Here is a 20,620-nt window from a genome sequence, read left to right as displayed (position 1 = left end):
ATACTTACACTGAGATTAAAAGCCTACATTTTCTATATAAGCTAACATGTAAAAGGTCATATGTCTGTCTGTCTGCCTCCATATTTTCAAACTCTATCTCTACCGAAACTAAAAGTCGCGGAAACATGCGGCCAAGGGTGGCGTGTGCGACACTCAAAACTCGAAACCCGACCGATAGGACACGAAAAGGAGACATACGTTCAAATTCGACTGCGTTTTAATTTGCATGTGTCGAATTTGAGCATATAAAAAATCCGGCATTTCTTTGATTAAAGCAGAAGATTTTTTGCTCACGTACTTCGCGTGACAGTGAGTAAAAGAACGACGGACTTTTACGTGTGCACGAACGGTAGTCGGTAGTTTAACACTTTAAATTTCAGGCCTGAAATAATTGGATGTTTTTATGGGCCGTTCCTTTATGGGTCTTTAGCCGGTTAGTGGGGGATGCCCTTTTCTCTACCCTGCAACCTCTCTCCCACAGAAGAGACGTTGTGAGCCTGTCTTTGTTTTATCGTTATTTCCATGGCAGGTGCTCGTCTGAACTCCAATCTCTGGTCCCCCCTCTCCAATCTTTCACGAAAAACACCCGTCTAGCTGAATCCACTGTGAAAAATTTCCCCCACCCTTTATCTGTGCCTAAATCAAAACATGGATTCCATGAACAATGTTTCTTTCTTAGAACTGCACGCCTGTGGAACTCTGTTCCGTCTGCCTGCTCCCCACCTGACTACAACTTGAATGTCTTCAAGTCCAACGTTAACAAATTCTTAATGAACCGCCCCCTTAAGTAAACACTTCATCAAATCTCCACACAAACGTAATGTACTTGCAATAACCCTTATCCCTGAGTGGCTTCCGGGCCTTGATAAGTGGTGACCACTGTGTAAAAAAAAAAGTTTTTAGAGGAGTCAAAATTGAAAAATTTACGCGTGTGTTGGCACAGTGGTAACGTCACCAGCTTTGAATGCTACAGTTGGCTTTTGCTTTCGATTCTAGCTGAAAGCACCCAAATACTTTTATTTTTTTACTTTTGAAATCACGACTCTATAATAATAATAATATATATATATGAAATCTGGCCAAATTAAAATATCATATTTAAGCGTATTTTACGACCGGGCAAAGCCGGGCGCTTCCCCATTAGTAATTAATAAAACGAACTTCTAAATATTCTCAGACATGGATATGCAAGCGACTAAATAAAGGTCAACTAATTTGCATATTCTTTGAGAAACGAACTTTCATTAACTTTCATTGTTTCTTATTGGATGATTCGTTTCATTTAAATATTATCCAATTATTATTACACTCAATTCTATTTTTTTTTTTTTTTTTTTTTTTTTTTACAAAGGCATCACCACATTATCAAGGCCCAGAGGCCACTCAAGGATAAGGGTTAAAGAGTGTACAGTAGAAATTGGTCAATATAGTAATCATTAGTAATGAAAATTTGGTAAATTTAATAACTTATATGGAACGGCTCATCAAGAACTTATTTACTTTAGACTTGAACACAACCATATTGTAGTCAGCCGGAAAGCAGGAAAACGGAAGACAATTCCATAGGCGTGCAGTTCTAAGAAAGAAGCTTTGTTCATGGAATCTACGTTTAGGTTTAGGCACAGATAAAGAGTGGGGGAAATTATTGATAGTGTTTACAGCTAGACGAGTGTTATGCATAATTTTGTGGCATTTATGATGATAAAGTTCTAACACACGAACATGTGTGTATATATGTATATATATACATACATATATATATATATATATATATATATATATATATTAAGTAAAGTGATTTACAACGAGCATTTCCTGTATTTTAATTAAACTAGTAATTTCACTATTACATTAAAATACACTTAGCTCTTTAGACTATTATTCTAATCTCCTTTAAATTTATATATATATATATATATATATATATATATATATATATATAAAGTGGCCTTGTCTGTGTGTGTGCAACGCCTCTGTCAAACTTCTCTCACAATTTTTCGTCTGCAAACTTGAAACTTGATTAATAAGGAACTTGGACCTATGGAACAAATTCGATTCGGTTTTTAGCCAGTAAAATAGCTCTTAAGGGATCAAAACTAGGGAAAAGACAATTGACTTTGACGGGAGTAAGTCGATAAAATATAAGATATTTTAATTCATGCAGTTTTCGTATTTATTATTACAAATCAAATTCTCTATTGAATATTATATTGTACCTAATATTTCAAAAGTTTTTTTTTTTTTAATGACTTGTGTACCATTAGCTAAAATTGAAACCAAATTATTTAACGTTCCACAGATGGTCGCTACCGTTTGAGCTGTCGGCAGATAGATAAAAAAAGGTTAAAAATTAAGTGACTTCAAGCTATGAATGTATATTTGTGCATGGGCAGAATTAATAAGTTTGATCGACTCCAATTTTGACCTCTTAGTGTACCGTTGCTAATATCGCAGATGGACAAACAAATAGAACAAGAATAGAAATAAATAAATAAATTCGGGTCGGCATTTTTTCTTTTTTTTTTATTACATTTTCACCCCAAACAAGGCACATCGCCACTTTGATGTAGGGGACTACTATTCGGGACATAAGCTACCAGATTACTATGTGGGGAGTTGGGCAGCAAGATGTCGGTTCACGTTACACTTGAACTTCTGCATGTCAGTACAGTTGGGAAGCAGGAATCCGGAAGGGAATTCCAAAGTCTAGCGGTTCTGGGGAAGAAACTACTGGAGTAGAAGGCTCTCTTACATTTAAGGATCTCAACTGTGAAGGGGTGGGATTTAGCTGCTTGTCGGGTTTGTTGGGGGTATTTACGTTGAGGGGGTACAAATGCTTGCAGTTCGTCAGAGCATTCACCGTTAAAGTACTTGTAGAACAGGCAGAGGGATGCTACATTTCGTCGATGGGACAGAGGCTGAAGCTTATATGACAGTTCAGGACCTGTCAGATTGGCGACTCTCTTTTGAACCTAAAAGCAGTCTCTCGCTTCTACACGTCCATTTTAGCTTGGAATGCGTTTCTCCTTCTTCCCACCGCATGCCGGGCACAACCAGCCAATTCTCGTCTTCGACTGCACACGTCCATTTCCTTCGTTGTCGACTCTCTTTCTGTCACCGCACGCTGGCATCAGCCAGCAATTTCTCATCTGCGCATGTACACGTCCATTCTCTTCTACGTCGTCTCTGCTTTTCTCCGAGCACGTGTTGCATTTTTTTCTCCTTTCTCTTTCTTTCCTCTTCTCGCGCACACTTCCTGATTTGGATATGCGCGATTTTCTGCTACTGCTGCTGCTGCTAATCTCTTCACATGCTGACCACACTTTGCTGCTGCTGATACTTTTCACGCACTCACACGCAAGATGTTACATTATCAACTATTAAGTATATATAACTACATGTTCGTGTGCTACCTCCTTTGGGTGTAGCCTCGTTAATATTCCCCGAGTTAGAGTTTTATTGGAAATATTTCGAAGGATTTTAACGGACATGATATGAACACAACTTTCCATTTGAAAATTCAAATATTTCAAATTTTCATTGCAATTAGGCATAAATTAATGAAGACTTCTTGAGTTTCCATTTCTTCTTAAGACTCCTTAAGCTTAAACGGTAAATTTTAGACATTTTCGATGATCAAATTCAACAAATTGAACCATGATACTTGACTTTTGCTTTTTAAATTTTAAGTGAAGCCATTATTTACAGATAGTTTCATAAAATCATTATTAGTAAATTGTATTGTTTTAATATTGATTCTAGATATTGATGGTAAAGACCTTAGAATTCTAAGTAACTTCTATTGGAGACAAAAGGCAACAGTTGAAGAAAACATTAATAAGAAGAGGAGTCCGCCAAAGGTGTGTTTTTTTTACCAGATTTATTGAACCTCTATAGCGAAAACATACTGAGAGAAACTGAGGACACCAAAAGAATAAGTTTGGGTGAACACAGCATTAACTATCTAAGGTATGCAGACGACACTGTGTTAATAACACAATCCAAAGAGACTTTTCAACATAAGCTGCATACTGTGGTGGAAGTAAGTGAGAGTAAAGGACTTGCTTTAAACATCTCAAAAATGGTAAGCACGACAGTATCCAAGAACACCCAAGCTTCAACATGCAAGGTACAATGTCGCGATGTACGAGCTAAACAAATTGATAAATTCAAATATCTGTGCTACTGAATCACATCCGATAGAAGGTGCACTACTGAAATACAAAGTCGCATGGCCGCAACCAAATTCACTTTCAAGAGATTGTCATCAATCATGACCAATAGAAACATTAAAATAGACACCAAATTCAAAATTCTCCGAACGTATTTATGGTTAGTTCTATTATACGGTTGTGAGTGCTGGACAAACGCTATAACCACGAGAAAGAGATTGGAGAAACTGAGACTTGGTTTCTGAGGAGACTTTTGAACTTGGACAGAAAAGAAAGCAAATCAAGAGGTATTAGAAATGACAAACACAGAAAGGTCTCTAATAAGAACAGAACGAAAGAGACGAATGAGATTCATGGGCCATGTCTACAGAAAAAAAAGCGAAATGGAACAGATTAGTTTGACGGGAAAGATAGTGGGTAGAAGAAGCAGAGGACGACAGCGAGAAACATACGTTTTGCAGTTTGAATACATGGGCAACATGAAAAATAATGAACAACAATGAATTCATGAATGCCTCGAGAGAGAGAGAGAGAGAGAGAGAGAGAGAGAGAGAGAGAGAGAGAGAGATGGAGAGCCATAGCTGTCAATGTCTGTACCAGGCCGGATATCACTTGATGATGATGATGATGATGATGATGATGATGATGATGATGATGAATGTTTTTAACATTTCGAATTACGAAATGTCAGTTTGATTTCCAATTTCGAGATTCGCCCACCTGTTATTGTGATTTACTATTCTAAACACGGGTCAACCTAGAGTCGTTGGCAGTCGAGGTGGAGGCGTTGAAGTTGAGTCAATTTTAAAGTGATATGTGCAGGAAATACATTATTAGAGAGTTACATCCGAGACGGATTAAGCATTGGGAGAGGGAAGTTAGGGGTGTTTTTGTATTTAGAAAAATTAAAACGTAATTAAATAATTCCACCCTTTGAAAATAAACCGAAGATGAAAATATAAGTGAACTGTTTAATCTTCATTTACTCTAGTGATAGTGTGGATGGTGTTTGTTTTCCTGGGTCATTTAGTTGTATTCAACATTCTAATTTTCATAACAGAAACAAATCTTTTATATAAAAGGCGATTTTATGTGTGTATGTCTAGGTAAAACTCTAAAACCACAAAACAAACGCCTGAAAAGTTTGTATTTACTTAATCGGTGTTGCCCGGGATGAATAATATGAGAATGTATGTAACAATCATTTATTCTTTGGGATCAATTAGGTTTCAAGGATCCCGGAAAATAGGCAATTGATTTGCGTGCACTGTAAACGATGGATCATAAACTTGAGTTGTTTTGTTTTCCGTTTCAATGTCGACTTTTAATGTTTGAAACGATTTATTTTAAGAAGAAAGGAGGGATAAAAAATATTCATTATTATTATTATTTGTTTTGTTTTGTTCTTGATTTTTTTGTTTTTTGCTTTGTTTTTGATTTTTTTTTGTTTTTTGTTTCGTTTTGTTTTTGATTTTTTTGTTTTTTGTTTTGTTTTTGATTTTCTTTTTGATTTTTTTGTTTTGTTTTGTTTTGTTTTTGATTTTTTTTTGTTTTTTGTTTTTTTATAAAATGTTTTAATAAATAAACGAATTGTTGGGCTTGTTTGTCAAAAACGAAGATTCTATTTTTATTTTTTTTAATTTATTTTTTATGCCCTTTCTTATGCGCCTTAAATTGTCGGCTTATTATCCATTTGTTCATTGCGTGCACAGCTCAACTGGAATAAACTAATGTAAACCTGAAGTCATCTCTTTCACTATACTCATTTTCTGGGGTCCTTAAATCCTAATTGAATTCTAATTGTTGCTATCATTTGATCTAGTGTTGCTAAAGCGTGAAGACACGGTGATTACTGTGTCAGAGTTAAAGCAGGGGAGGCAACTTTGCCTTTACAGAAAAAAGAGTTATTTCCTTCATGTTATCGTCCTAAAAGAGGGTAACTATGATTTTTCCCCTTATGTTGCTTCCCTTATGTCGACTCATTCCTCGAAAAATCTATAAAAAATGCGTGTGCATATTCAGAGAGAGGAATAAGCTGCGAGTAGAATAAATAAGAAGGTGGTGAGAGAAAAAACACGGAGGAAGAGAGATAGAAGTTTTAATGTTACGCTTTTGTATCTGGGCAACACCGGGTAGCTTTGTTAGTCTTCTTTGAATAGATGCTTTTCCCGTCCATCAGTAACAATTTTAGACGTAATAAATACATCGCAGAATTCGTTTCATTTCAGTATATACTTTTACAAGTAAAAAATATTATAGTAATACATTGTTAATATTAATGCATAACAGGAAGTCGAATCTAAACCCAGAGATCTTCGAGCTGACGTTCTACAAGCTAAGCTCATTGAACTTTCCTATAAATAGCTCTTAAAACATTAGCTTAACAAAATAATTACAGCTTTTGCGTACATCATAGATTTGGGATTTACGTCACGTTTCAAAACATGAATTTAACCCTACGTGATAATAAAAAAAATAAGTATGTAATTAATAGGACTATGACAACAGCATATTCTTTTCATTGTTTTGACTCTCGAGTGTGTATCCGTTGATATCTTATATGCTTTTATATAGAGTGATGTGGTTCTCGATTGATTAACTGTGTCTAACTGTGTCGGATATATACTTGAGAGTCAAAACAATGAAAAGAATATGCTGTTGTCATAGCCCTAGTAATTAAATATCTGGTCGCCGCTTGTAAACAAATAATCTGTATTGATTGGACTATTGTTCTCATTTTGAGTGTTATTAGTGCAACATTTTGGTTTGATTTTCCTTCGACTTTCATCAGGCATGTCGGTTGTTTTTTTAGAAAGAAAGAAGAAAATTTACTGGCTCTGTAGATATTTTCGTATTTCTGTGAGTTAGTTTCTATATTATGGTCATTGTTTCGAATTTGTGAGAAAAAAATTGGTTGACAAAGGGGAGACAACTCTAATAAATATCGACAGGGGGATTATCTCCAACTAATCTTCTGGCATGCTTTGAATAGGATTTTTTTTTTTACATGGAGGTCACCACTCATCACGGCCCGGAAGCCACTCAGAGATAAGGGTTATTGCGTGTACAATAATCAATGAGATAGTATTGTAGTAATCATTAGTATTGGAAATTTGATAGAGTGTCTTACTTAAGAGGGCGGTTTGTCAGGAATTTGTTTATGTTGGACTTGAAGACATCCAAGTTGTAGTCAGGTTGGAAACAGGCAAACAGAAGAGAGTTCCATAGTCGTGCACTTCTGAGAAAGAAGCTCTGCTCATGGAATCTACGTTTTGATTTAGGCACAGATAAAGAGTGGGGAAAATTATTGACAGTAGTTTCAGCCAGACGGATATTTCTCGTGAAAGATTGGCGAGGGGGGGACAAGAGATTGGAGCTCAGACGAGCACTTGCCATGGAAATAACGATAAAACAAAGACAGGCTCGCAACGTCTCTTCTGTGAGAAAGAGGCTGCAGGGAAGGGAAAAAGGCATCGCCCACTAAGCTATGAAGTCTATTTTGTACTCTGTCAAGGCAGGATAGGCTGTTTTTAGTAGTTCTTGCCCAGATGTGACAGCAGTACTCCATCCTTGGACGTACTTGGCTTTTATACAGATAGAGAATTGCATCAGTAGTGAGATATCTTCTGGAGCGGTAGAAGGATCCCACCATTTTCCTAGCGTCCTTGGCAGTAGACCTGATGTACGTGTTCCATTTCAGATCAGGAGTCAAACCCAAAAGCTTGCCAAAACATGGAGCCTCCCCAAGACGAGAGCCATCCATTTCAATTGATGCCAGATGGGGATCAGAAACCACTATCTTCAGATAATGCTCACCTCGAACAATAGAAATTCAACGCTACTATCCATTGAGCTATGGGCACCGAAGGAGGGTAACAGTTGAATATTATTATCTTATAAATACAATTTTGTGTTTTTATCTGGTTTTCTATAGTCAGATCCGTACTGAATGGCATTATTTATTATTTTTATTTTTTCGAAATCCTTTGAGATGCGACTTCATAATTTGTATCTTCATCTTTTTTTTTTTTTTTGCTAAATGTTATCCTCATCTTTATAGTTGTTGTTATTTCATTTCACCACGTTTCGACAGGCAATAATTACTATGGATACAATTACAAGATTCCCATCTCGTCGTGGTTAACCACCTGAAGAAGGCCAGAGGATCAGTTGGCTGAAACGTGTTGAAAGAACTATGAAGATGAGGATAACATTTAGCAATGATGAAATGAAAACCATTGTTAGCTAAAAGAAAGATAGTCGTGCATCTTCACATAAAATTAATGTGGGCGTGTCCTTTGAGATGAGGTTTCATAATTTGTGTACTCTTTCTTTATGCAGACTTTTCATTGTTTTGACTCTCGAGTCAAAAGAATCACTTCCATCTCATCCCGACCGCCTTGTCGGCACTCTAACCACGTGGTCTATTTCTCCGCTTTTCTTTCCCTTCTATTCCTTAGCTGTGACGTCAGTTCGCACACCAGCATTGTTATTTGCATACGTGTCATACGACTGCTGCTGCTAAATCCGCGTAAATAGCTTTGTTTCATATCAGCCACAGATTGTCATTGCTGGTAACACCCTTACCTCATTAAACGTTCAAACTACTTGGTCTAAGATTGACATAAATTGAAATAAATGCATAGAAGGTACTGCCATGTCTGCTGCAAAAAAAAAGTGGGCGACTTCTAACGAGCTAGAAAATTTCTCGCACCTGCCAGTATTCTATATATAAAGCTACTATTTGCCCGTGCATGGAATATTATTGTTATATGTGAGCTAGTACACCAACCACTAGTATCTCTAGCTCTTGATTAGGGTGTAAATAAGAGTCTCTAACCCAATAGGATCCGCATAGTCTACCAAAATTCAGCATATGTTGCATTGCCGTGCTTGTTTACAAGTACTTCCATGGAATATGCAACAACTAACTCACTGCATTTGTAACTTCCTCAATATAAATATTTCCGATTAGCAGCAGCAAATTCCCACCCCTTCACTGTACAAGTTCTCAGATACGGAAAAATATTCTACTCTGATAGTTTCTTTCTAAATTCATTTTATGCTTCCTATTTTGCTCAACTGTACCAACATGCAGATATTTCAATGTAATGTGAAAAAATTTCTTGCTGCACAACTCCCTACTTAATATGTCTTCTATAAATTTGGTATCTAATCACAGTAGCCCCTTACGTCACAGTAGCTGTATGTCTTGCTTGAGTGAATAAATGCAAGGAAAAAATAAGACATGTTGATTAAATAAGAGACGACTGCGAATAGATAGAATTGGCGAGGGCGTAATGTATGGGAATGAGTGATGGCGCTAAAACACACAAATAAATGAAACAAGATAAAACAAATGTCATGCTTTTAAAACGCATTTCCGTTTTTTTTTTTATTGAGACATGCAAACAAAGCGAGCAATGCCACACAAAAAAAAAAAATAAATAATAAGACACGCAAAAACAAACTTAACAACAGATATCTCAGATATCTGATATGACACGCAAAAACTGATTCATCTCAGAAAGAGATATATTTGTTCGGAGCAGCTGAGTGGCATTGGTTACAGTAAGCAAGTATTTTTGTTAATTACAGATCAATGCTTATAAAGGCCCGGAGACTACTCTATGGTAAGGGTTAACAAGTGTTAAGTAGAAGGTGATCACTACATGATCAGTAATGGTGGAACATTGGCTTAATTATTTAAGGACCTTATTTACATTAGGTTTGAAAACGACTATGTTGTAGTAAGCTTGGAAGCAGGCCCACAAATCTAGTAGGTCGCTTAAGCTTTAGGTTTTTCACATTTACTCTAGAAGTCTTCCCATAAACTACTGAACCTATCTAGTTGAAATTTTATATGGACCTTTGTTATGATATGGTGTAGAGAACTAATTATTATGGTATCCGTTCGATGCAGAATTAAAGAATGACATGGATTTGTCACCGTAATACCACATTTACTCTAGAAGTTTTGCATAAAACACTCATTCTAAGTCCACGGAATATAGTTTTTGCCTGTTTTTAATGAGCTAAAAAGTATAGTATTATACTAGCAGGACCTGTGGAAATTCCATAGGGGACTCATTCATATGTAATATATTGATGTTGGCATTCTGTAGATGTTCAGTGTAAATGGAGACGCTCTGATATTATTGTAGCTTTTTTGTTAAAACTGCAAAAGTATTTATCTAAGCTAGCACGAACGCCCAGTAAAGCTCGGTCGAAAGTATGCTTAAGCATGATATTATAATTCTTGCAAATTTCGTATATATTGTTATAGAGTTAATGTTCTATCGATTTTTATATATTATAAAGTTGCAACTTCAAAAATAAAATATATATATATATATCTATATTTGGGTTCATTAGCTTGAATCGAAGCCAAAATGAAAAACTTATGAATATATATATATATATATATATATATATATATATATATATATATATAACTCGATTTCCTTCAGCCATAATCGAAACCGACACCAAAACTTATGAAGGATTCTTGATAAAATTATTTATAAAGAAATAGATGATTTAAGTGCCATTAGTTATAGTCGAAACCGAAACCAAAACTTATTAAGAATTCTTGGTAAAATGATTTATGACAAGAAATAGAAGAACATAACAATTAAACAAGCCAGATGTAAGCGTGACACACAAAAGAACACACACACTATCGTATTAATATATAGATGATTCAAATGTGTATATTAGTCAACTGTTTAAAAACATATCAGGTCCTGCTTTTTTGGAGGGCGAGTCTATCTTGTGGTTGTGTCTCTATAACACGTGTAATATAGGTCATGTAATGTTTGTTCGTAAACTGATCTTCTGGAAAATTATATATTTGTTTGGAGCAGCTGGATGGTCTTGGCTACAACGATGAATAGAATCTAGTAATTGTCGTAATGAACGGTTTTTCATAATAGTAGCTAGTTATAGGCATTTAGTGTATGTTTTGACGTCCTTACGCCTGCATTTATGCATTATACGAGCCAATAATATACTTGTGAGGGGGAACCCATATGTTATTATGCATTGCATCAAATACGCATTAAATCTATATAATAGTATGCAATAAATGATGAAGTAGAAAAACATTAGCGTAATTTCGAAAGTCGATGACTCAGATTTGACATCTTCAACTGTATATACAAAAAAAATCAGGGTATGTGCTGATTTTTCGACGGGATTAAATGGTTGTTTGAAAAAACTATGCCTATCCTCTACTATTTCCAGAATATATATTTATTAAATTCAACGTAGGTAGAATGTTTTTAAAGCTGGATTTGTCTGAATCTTATTTCCAGGTTAAAGGTAGTGTGCAATGTTGTAAATACCTGACAAGAAAGAAATAGCGACAGCTAAGAGAGAATTTATGGAAACCACTAAAAAGTGCATCGAAACAAAAAAGCTAGGAACTCAAGACTTCTGGAAAATCTACAACAGTGTAGTAAATAATGGGCAATCAACAATTCCCCCACTAACCAACAATCACGAGGTTGTCTCCTCAGCAACCGACAAGGCTAACATGCTTGCCAGTCGGTTTGCCTCAAACTCCACACTGGACCCTTACAACCACCCCCTACCTGACTTTCCTATGCAGACAGACGCCACGCTAGACGATCTGAAAACCACCCCTGCTCAGGTGCATGCTATCATAAAAAACCTTGACACTTCAAAAGCATGTGGACCCGATCTTATCCCAGCTGTGCTATTAAAAAAGTGTTCTGATGAAGTAGCTCCAGTTCTCTCCAAACTCTACAACAAATGCCTTAATGAAGCTTGCTTTCCGGGCCGTTGGAAAACTGCTTCTGTTGTACCAGTATTCAAGAATTCTGGCGAAAGGACTGACCCATCAAATTATCGCCCCATTAGCCTCCTCCCACTTTTTGCCAAAATATTTGAGACCTTAATTAACCATGCTCTAGTCCATCACCTTACAGATGCTAAACTTCTGACTGACAAATAATATGGATTTAGACAAGCAGCAGACATCCTAACTGTAATCTCTGAACGTATATACCATTCACTGGACAAAGCGGGGGGGGGCAGAGCGGTAGCTCTAGATATATCTAAGGCTTTTGACAGGGTATGGTATGCGGGTCTCCTCAGGAAAATTAGATCATACGGTATCACTGGTAGAATACTTAACATAATTAAATCCTTCTTAGATAAGAGAAAAATCCAGGTTGTCCTCGACGGTCGTACATCTAAACAATATATAAATGCGGGGGCGCCCCAGGGTTCTATCCTTGGACCTCTATTGTTCCTGATATTCATAAATGACCTCCTCGACAAAATTGCCTCTGAGATGGGTATATATGCTGATGACACTACACTCTATGGCAGGCACGACAGGAAGACGAATGAACACATTTCTAAAGAAATGGCAGAAACACTAGAGGAGGACCTCCAATCTGTGGTGGAATGGGGACAAAAGTGGTTGGTCGCGTTCAATGCTGGCAAAACTAAACTAGTTTCATTCAATAATTACAAGAAACCCTCTCTACCACCTATAGCAATGGCCAACGACTCTTTATCTGAGAGTACATCTTTCAAACTCCTTGGCCTAACGTTCACAGGAAACATGAGTTGGAACAATTACATTGAAGGCATTGCCAGGGCCGCTGCAAGAAAGGTGGGCTCTCTCTACCGTGCTAGACAACTACTTACACCCGAAAGTATCCTGTACCTCTATAAGGCCACCATTTGCCCATGTATGGAGTATTGCTGTCACATCTGGGCTGGTGCATCTGCTACTAGTCTCTCGCTCCTTGACAAGGTTCAAAAGAGAGTCGCCAACCTGATAGGCCCTGAACTGGCATCTAAGCTTCAGCCTCTGTCCCATCGACGAAATGTTGCATCCCTCTGCCTTTTCTACAAGTATTTTAGTGGTGAATGCTCTGACGAACTGCAATCACTTGTGCCCCCACGATGTGAACACCCTCGACAAACCCGACAGGCTACTAAATCCCACCCCTTCACTGTAGAGATCCCTAGATGTAAAAGATCTTTTTACTCCAATAGTTTCTTCCCCAGAACTGCTAGACTCTGGAATTCCATTCCAGGTCCCTGTTTCCCCAACAGTACTGACGTGCAGAAGTTCAAGTATAACGTGAACCGACATCTTGCTGCCCAAATCCCTACATAGTACTCCAGTAGTTGTTGCCCCTGATAGTAGCCCTCTACACCAAAGTGGCAATTTGCCTTGTTTGGGGTGAAAATGTAATAAAAAAATATATATATAAATAAATAAATAAATAAAGGACTTTTAAAACTTAATCTTTTTATTTTTGAAAATGAAGCCTATTCCAATCAATAATAGACACAATAATGATTGATATGAAATGTGCCATCGCACATTCATATGATATTTTATTAAAAGCAAAACAATGAGATTCAACACAAAACTCATATTGAACTAAGTTGAAGAATACGGGTTCAAGCTGAAAATGCAAGTTTATCCTAAAGAAAAGAAAATATTTACTGCAGATTATTAACAGAGAAAGTAGAAAACCAGACCCAGAAATAAACTGAGATACAAACCCGCACACGTTGCTAAACTCTGAGCACTCTTGGTATTACTAAGACACTATACGATTTATATCACAAAAATATATATGAGAACTCCGTTGAATAATTTTGTGAGAAAGGGCACAGAGTGGATATGGTCAGAAAAATGTGAACATGCTTTTTAGAAAACTAAAAAGCTATTTATTAGTAATCTATCGTGAGCACATTTCGACCAGCAGATAAAAATAATTGTAGCGGCGGATGCTAAAAAGGGACTAAGTGTTTTATACACATGAGAATTTTTCTGCAAATAGACCACAAACCGCCGATAAAAATATTTGGCTCAAAAAGAAAAAGGTATGCCAACTACATGGCAAATAGACTATAGCGTTCGGATGTAATTCCGTTAAATTAAAATTTTAAAATAGGATACGTACCTTCAAAGAAGTTCGGTCACGTCAATTAGTTATTAAGATTGGTATCTAAATATACGGAACCACAGGAGAAAACTGTAATAGCGGCGCTAAGAGATGAAAGCGAATTGTCGGCTATGTTGTGCAACACTATTAGAGAACTTCCGGTGACGTGAGAAGATGTGAAAAGAGCAGTGAAGAATTATATTCTTAATTTAAAAAAATGAACAAGAAAACTAGAAATGAAATTAGTATGTAACCCTTTTAAATATGCGAATAGGTATTTCTAAGCAAAGGCAGAGTGGTAATAATAGGTACTTTGAAAAGTTTTCTTTGAAAATTTCGCACGGTCCATTCGGGAATTTCAAGAATTAAATCGTGAATGGGTTGCTATTCTGATTGGCCGAACATGCACCAAGAAATTTGATGAAGCAGTGCACAGGATCGTAGCAAGGAAACATTCAACTATGGGCAAAGACAGATGCCTCATGGACTCGATTGCATATCAGCTATGCCGAGTATGGTTCTTATTATTAAGTTTCACCAAGTGGAGAGAAATTATTAAGTGCAGACATCCGACTACAACAAATATAATAAGCGCACTTAAATAAATTTTTAGTAGCTTTGGATTCCGGAAACTTTAGTAACAACGGTAAAACATTCATTGGTCCATTGATCACCTGACAATGTTAGTATATCATCCAAGACCGAATGGACAATCGAAAAAAAAAAACTGTGGACACATTTAAACGAACTTTAGGACATAAATGAAAGAAGTATGCAGAAAATGTTTACTCTGAACACGACGTAAAGTTGATCACTCGCAGAATTAATGTTTGCAAAAAAAAAAAATATCAATTTACCTATTCCGGCAAAGAAACCTTCAAACAAAGGACACCAGATGAATAAAGTGTATAAGCCAGGTGATACATTTTTGCGAAGAATTTAAGGTTGAAAACATATACTGGGAATGATAACCAAAAATAATTGACCAGATCATATATCTATCTCTACAGTTAAATAAATGAAACTTTGTCTCTGTGTGTGAGTTTGTTCCTTATAAACTCTTAAACAGCTGAACAGATTTTCTTTAAAATTTACAGAATTTTAGTGTATAAGTCTGGAAGTGATCTTAGTTAAGTTTTGTCTCAGAATACCCCCCGATAATTACCGACAATCGATAATCGAAACCGTTATTAAACCGTCAGTAAAGCCATTTTTTCCATGTCGTTGCTTACCAACAATGATAGAACAACGGGCTGTGAAAATTCTACTGTGGGTAAGTTGATAGCATGTTTTTTGCTGCTGATTTTTGTTTTTGTTTTTTGTATGACGTGGTTTGTAGGTTCATACTTTCCACGTAAATTTCTTCTTTTTTTTTCATTAACTGCAAAGAATATTATAAGATTTGAAAATTTACGTGTTTTTTTTGTTTTTTTTTTGCTTGTTGTTTTTTGCATGAAGTGATCTGTAGGTTCAAACCTAGCACGTAAATTTATTAATGTTTTTTCGTTAACTGGAAAGAAGTACTTGGACAAATCAAAGTTATGGTTATTTGCATTATATGTGTGTGTGTGTGTGTGTGTGTGTGTGTGTGTGTGTGTGTATTTGGGCAGCATTTTTTCTTTTATGCATACTTCGTTAAATTGAATAGACGTTTTTAGTCTATTAATTTTATATTGGATCCTTTGCATTTTTCGTATTGTAGTCTTTACTTCAGGTGGGAACTGGCTGATGTAATGACCATAACCAACTAATTTTATAAAAAAATAACGGTAGGTTCTCTACAGTGCAATGTAGAATAACATATATTGTGGAATAAGTTATTGCATGGCGCTATGTGAAGGTTCCTCCCGGGCGATTTCACGGATTTTGATGACAATAAAAATATAGGAGTGTGAAATATTCGTTGATCATCATTGTATACCGGGCAACGTCGTGTCTCCCTGCTAGTATGAAATAAAAGGAAAAAAAATATTCTGCGCAAAAGACAGTGGAATCAGTTGAGACTTAGGTATACTACTGATGTCACGTAAAATAACTGAAGAGTTTCCAATAGAAATCCTGTATGGCGGATTTATAATTCCCATTCCTCTAAGTCTCCATTCGTCCATGAAAGTATCCCCAAACACAAATCCAGAGTTTATAGTTTTATAAAACGTTACTAAGGAGAATTGAAAACAAAAGAAAAGACTTAGAAAAAACTTAATCGATTATGTTCAGACCTTAAAAAGGAAAAAATGTTGTTCAAGAGATGTAATAAATATGAGTACAGCTGGGTTTTCCTCGCAATAACATGATTGGCTGGTTAAGCCATGAATACCAACTAGGAGAGACGTCTACAGGTACGCCGAAGCCTCATGCTAAGGATATACAAGCTTCGACAATGAAAACACGTTCGGTAATGTGACTTACGAGATTATTTCTCGAATACTGCATCAAAGTCTAATTTCGTAGGATATAATTATAGCTTATTACATATACCACATATATATGAAATGAATTACACATATCACATATATATAAATTGAATTACACATACCACATATATATGAAATGAATTACACATATCACATATATATTAAATGAATTACACCTATCATATATATATGAAATGAATTACACATATCACATATATATGAAATGAATTACACATATCACATATATATGAAATGAATTACACATATCACATATATATGAAATGAATTACTCATATCACATATATATGAAATGAATTACACATATCACATATATATTAAATGAATTATACATATCACATATATATGAAATGAATTACACATATCACATATATATGAAATGAATTACACATAACACATATATATGAAATGAATTACACATATCACATATATATGAAATGAATTACACATATCACATATATATTAAATGAATTACACATATCACATATATATGAAATGAATTTCACATATCACATATATATGAAATGAATTACACATATCACATATATATGAAATGAATTACACATATCACATATATATGAAATGAATTACACATATTACATATATATGAAATAATTTAAACATATCACATATATATGAAATGAATTACACATATCACATATATATGGAATGAATTACACATATCACATAATATTAAATGAATTACACATATCACATATATATGAAATGAATTACACATATTCCATAATATTATATGAATTACACATATCACATATATATGAAATGAATTACACATATCACATAATATTAAATGAATTACACATATCACATAATATTAAATGAATTACACATATCACATATATATGAAATGAATTACACATATCACATAATATTAAATGAATTACACATATCACATATATATGAAATGAATTACACATATCACATATATATGAAATGAATTACACATATCACATATATATTAAATGAATTACACATATCACATATATATGAAATGAATGACACATATCACATATATATGAAATGAATTACACATATCACATATATATGAAATGAATTACACATATCACATATATATGAAATGAATTACACATTTCACATATACATGAAATGAATTACACATATCCCATATATATTAAATGAATTACACATATCACATAATATTAAATGAATTACACATATCACATATATATGAAATGAATTACACATATCACATATATATGAAATGAATTACACATATCACATATATATGAAATGAATGACACATATCACATATATATGAAATGAATGACACATATCACATATATATGAAATGAATCACACATATCACATATATATGAAATGAATTACACATATCACATATATATGAAATGAATTAGACATATCACATATAGATTAAATGAATTACACATATCACATAATATTAAATGAATTACACATATCACATATATATTAAATGAATTACACATATCACATATATATGAAATGAATTACACATATCACATATATATGAAATGAATGACACATATCACATATATATGAAATGAATGACACATATCACATATATATGAAATGAATCACACATATCACATATATATGAAATGAATTACACATATCACATATATATGAAATGAATTAAACATATCACATATATATGAAATGAATTACACATATCACATATATATTAAATGAATTACACATATCACATATATATTAAATGAATTACACATATCACATAATATTAAATGAATTACACATATCACATAATATGAAATGAATTACACATATCACATAATATTAAATGAATTACACATATCACATATATATGAAATGAATTACACATATCACATATATATGAAATGAATTACACATATCACATATATATGAAATGAACATATATCACATATATATGAAATGAATTACACATATCACATATATATGAAATGAATGACACATATCACATATATATGAAATGAATTACACATATCACATATATATGAAATGAATTACACATATCACATATATATTAAATTAATTGCACATATCACATATATATTAAATGAATTACACATATCACATATATATGAAATGAATTACACATATCACATATATATGAAATGAATTACACATATCACATATATATGAAATGAATCACACATATCACATATATATGAAATGAATTACACATATCACATGCATATGAAATGAATTACACATATCACATATATATGAAATGAATTACACATATCACATATATATTAAATGAATTACACATATAACAAAATATTAAATGAATTACACATATCACATATATATGAAATGAATTACACATATCACATATATATGAAATGAATTACACATATCACATATATATGAAATGAATCACACATATCACATATATATGAAAGGAATTACACATATCACATGCATATGAAATGAATTACACATATCACATATATATGAAATGAATTACACATATCACATATATATTAAATGAATTACACATATAACAAAATATTGAATGAATTACACATATCACATATATATGAAATGAATTACACATATCACATATATATGAAATGAATTACACATATCACATATATATGAAATGAATTACACATATCACATATATATGAAATGAATTACACATATCACATATATATGAAATGAATTACACATATCACATATATATTAAATGAATTACACATATCACATAATATTAAATGAATTACACATATCACATATATATGAAATGAATGACACATATCACATATATATGAAATGAATAACACATATCACATATATATTAAATGAATTACACATATCACATAATATTAAATGAATTACACATATCACATATATATGAAATGAATTACACATATCACATATATATGAAATGAATTACACATATCACATATATATTAAATGAATTACACATATCACATATATATGAAATGAATGACACATATCACATATATATGAAATGAATGACACATATCACATATATATGAAATGAATTACACATATAACAAAATATTAAATGAATTACACATATCACATATATATGAAATGAATTACACATATCACATATATATTAAATTAATTGCACATATCACATATATATTAAATGAATTACACATATCACATATATATGAAATGAATTACACATATCACATATATATGAAATGAATTACACATATCACATGCATATGAAATGAATTACGCATATCACATAATATTAAATGAATTACACATATCACATATATATGAAATGAATTACACATATCACATGCATATTAAATGAATTACGCATATCACATAATATTAAATGAATTACACATATCACATATATATGAAATGAATTGATAAGTTTTGCTTTGCTAAAGATTTATTTTTTGAAAACTTAATTGAATTATATAGGTGTGTGTGTGTGTGTGTGTGTGTGTGTGTGTGTGTGTGTGTGTGTGTGTGTGTGTGTGTATTTGGGCAGCATTTTTTCTTTTATGCATACTTCGTTAAATTGAATAGGCGTTTATAGTCTATTAATTTTATATTGGATCCTTTGCATTTTTCGAATTGTAGTCTTTACTTCAGGTGAGAACTGGCTGATGTAATAACCATAACTTTGATTTGTGCAAGTACTTTCAAATTCTTTTTGGACGAATCAAAGTTATGGTTATTGCATCAGCCAGTTCTCATCTGAAGTAAAGATTACAATTCGAAAAATGCGAAGGATCCAATGTAAAATTAATAAACTAAAAACGTCTATTTATATATATATATATATATATATATATATATATATATATATACAGTCCTGGTCAAAATAATAAGACCACTTAAGAAAGTAAGCGTTTACGCATATTATCGACGTTTTAATCTAACAAATGGTTGAAACCATTGCCAAAAGGGAAAATATGATGGAAAAAAATGAAATCTGCTTCATTCGAAACCGTAACCCTGATCTAATAATTATTTTTTAAAAACAAACATTTTCACCTGGTCAAAATGATAAGACCACTGATAATTTATCTAACAAAAGGCATTTATAAATTAC

Source organism: Euprymna scolopes, chromosome 39, assembly GCF_053919585.1.
Source record: "Euprymna scolopes isolate OS-2025 chromosome 39, ASM5391958v1, whole genome shotgun sequence".
Classification (NCBI taxonomy): domain Eukaryota; kingdom Metazoa; phylum Mollusca; class Cephalopoda; order Sepiida; family Sepiolidae; genus Euprymna; species Euprymna scolopes.
The sequence above is the reverse complement of the archived record's forward strand: the minus strand, read 5'-3'. Positions refer to the sequence as shown.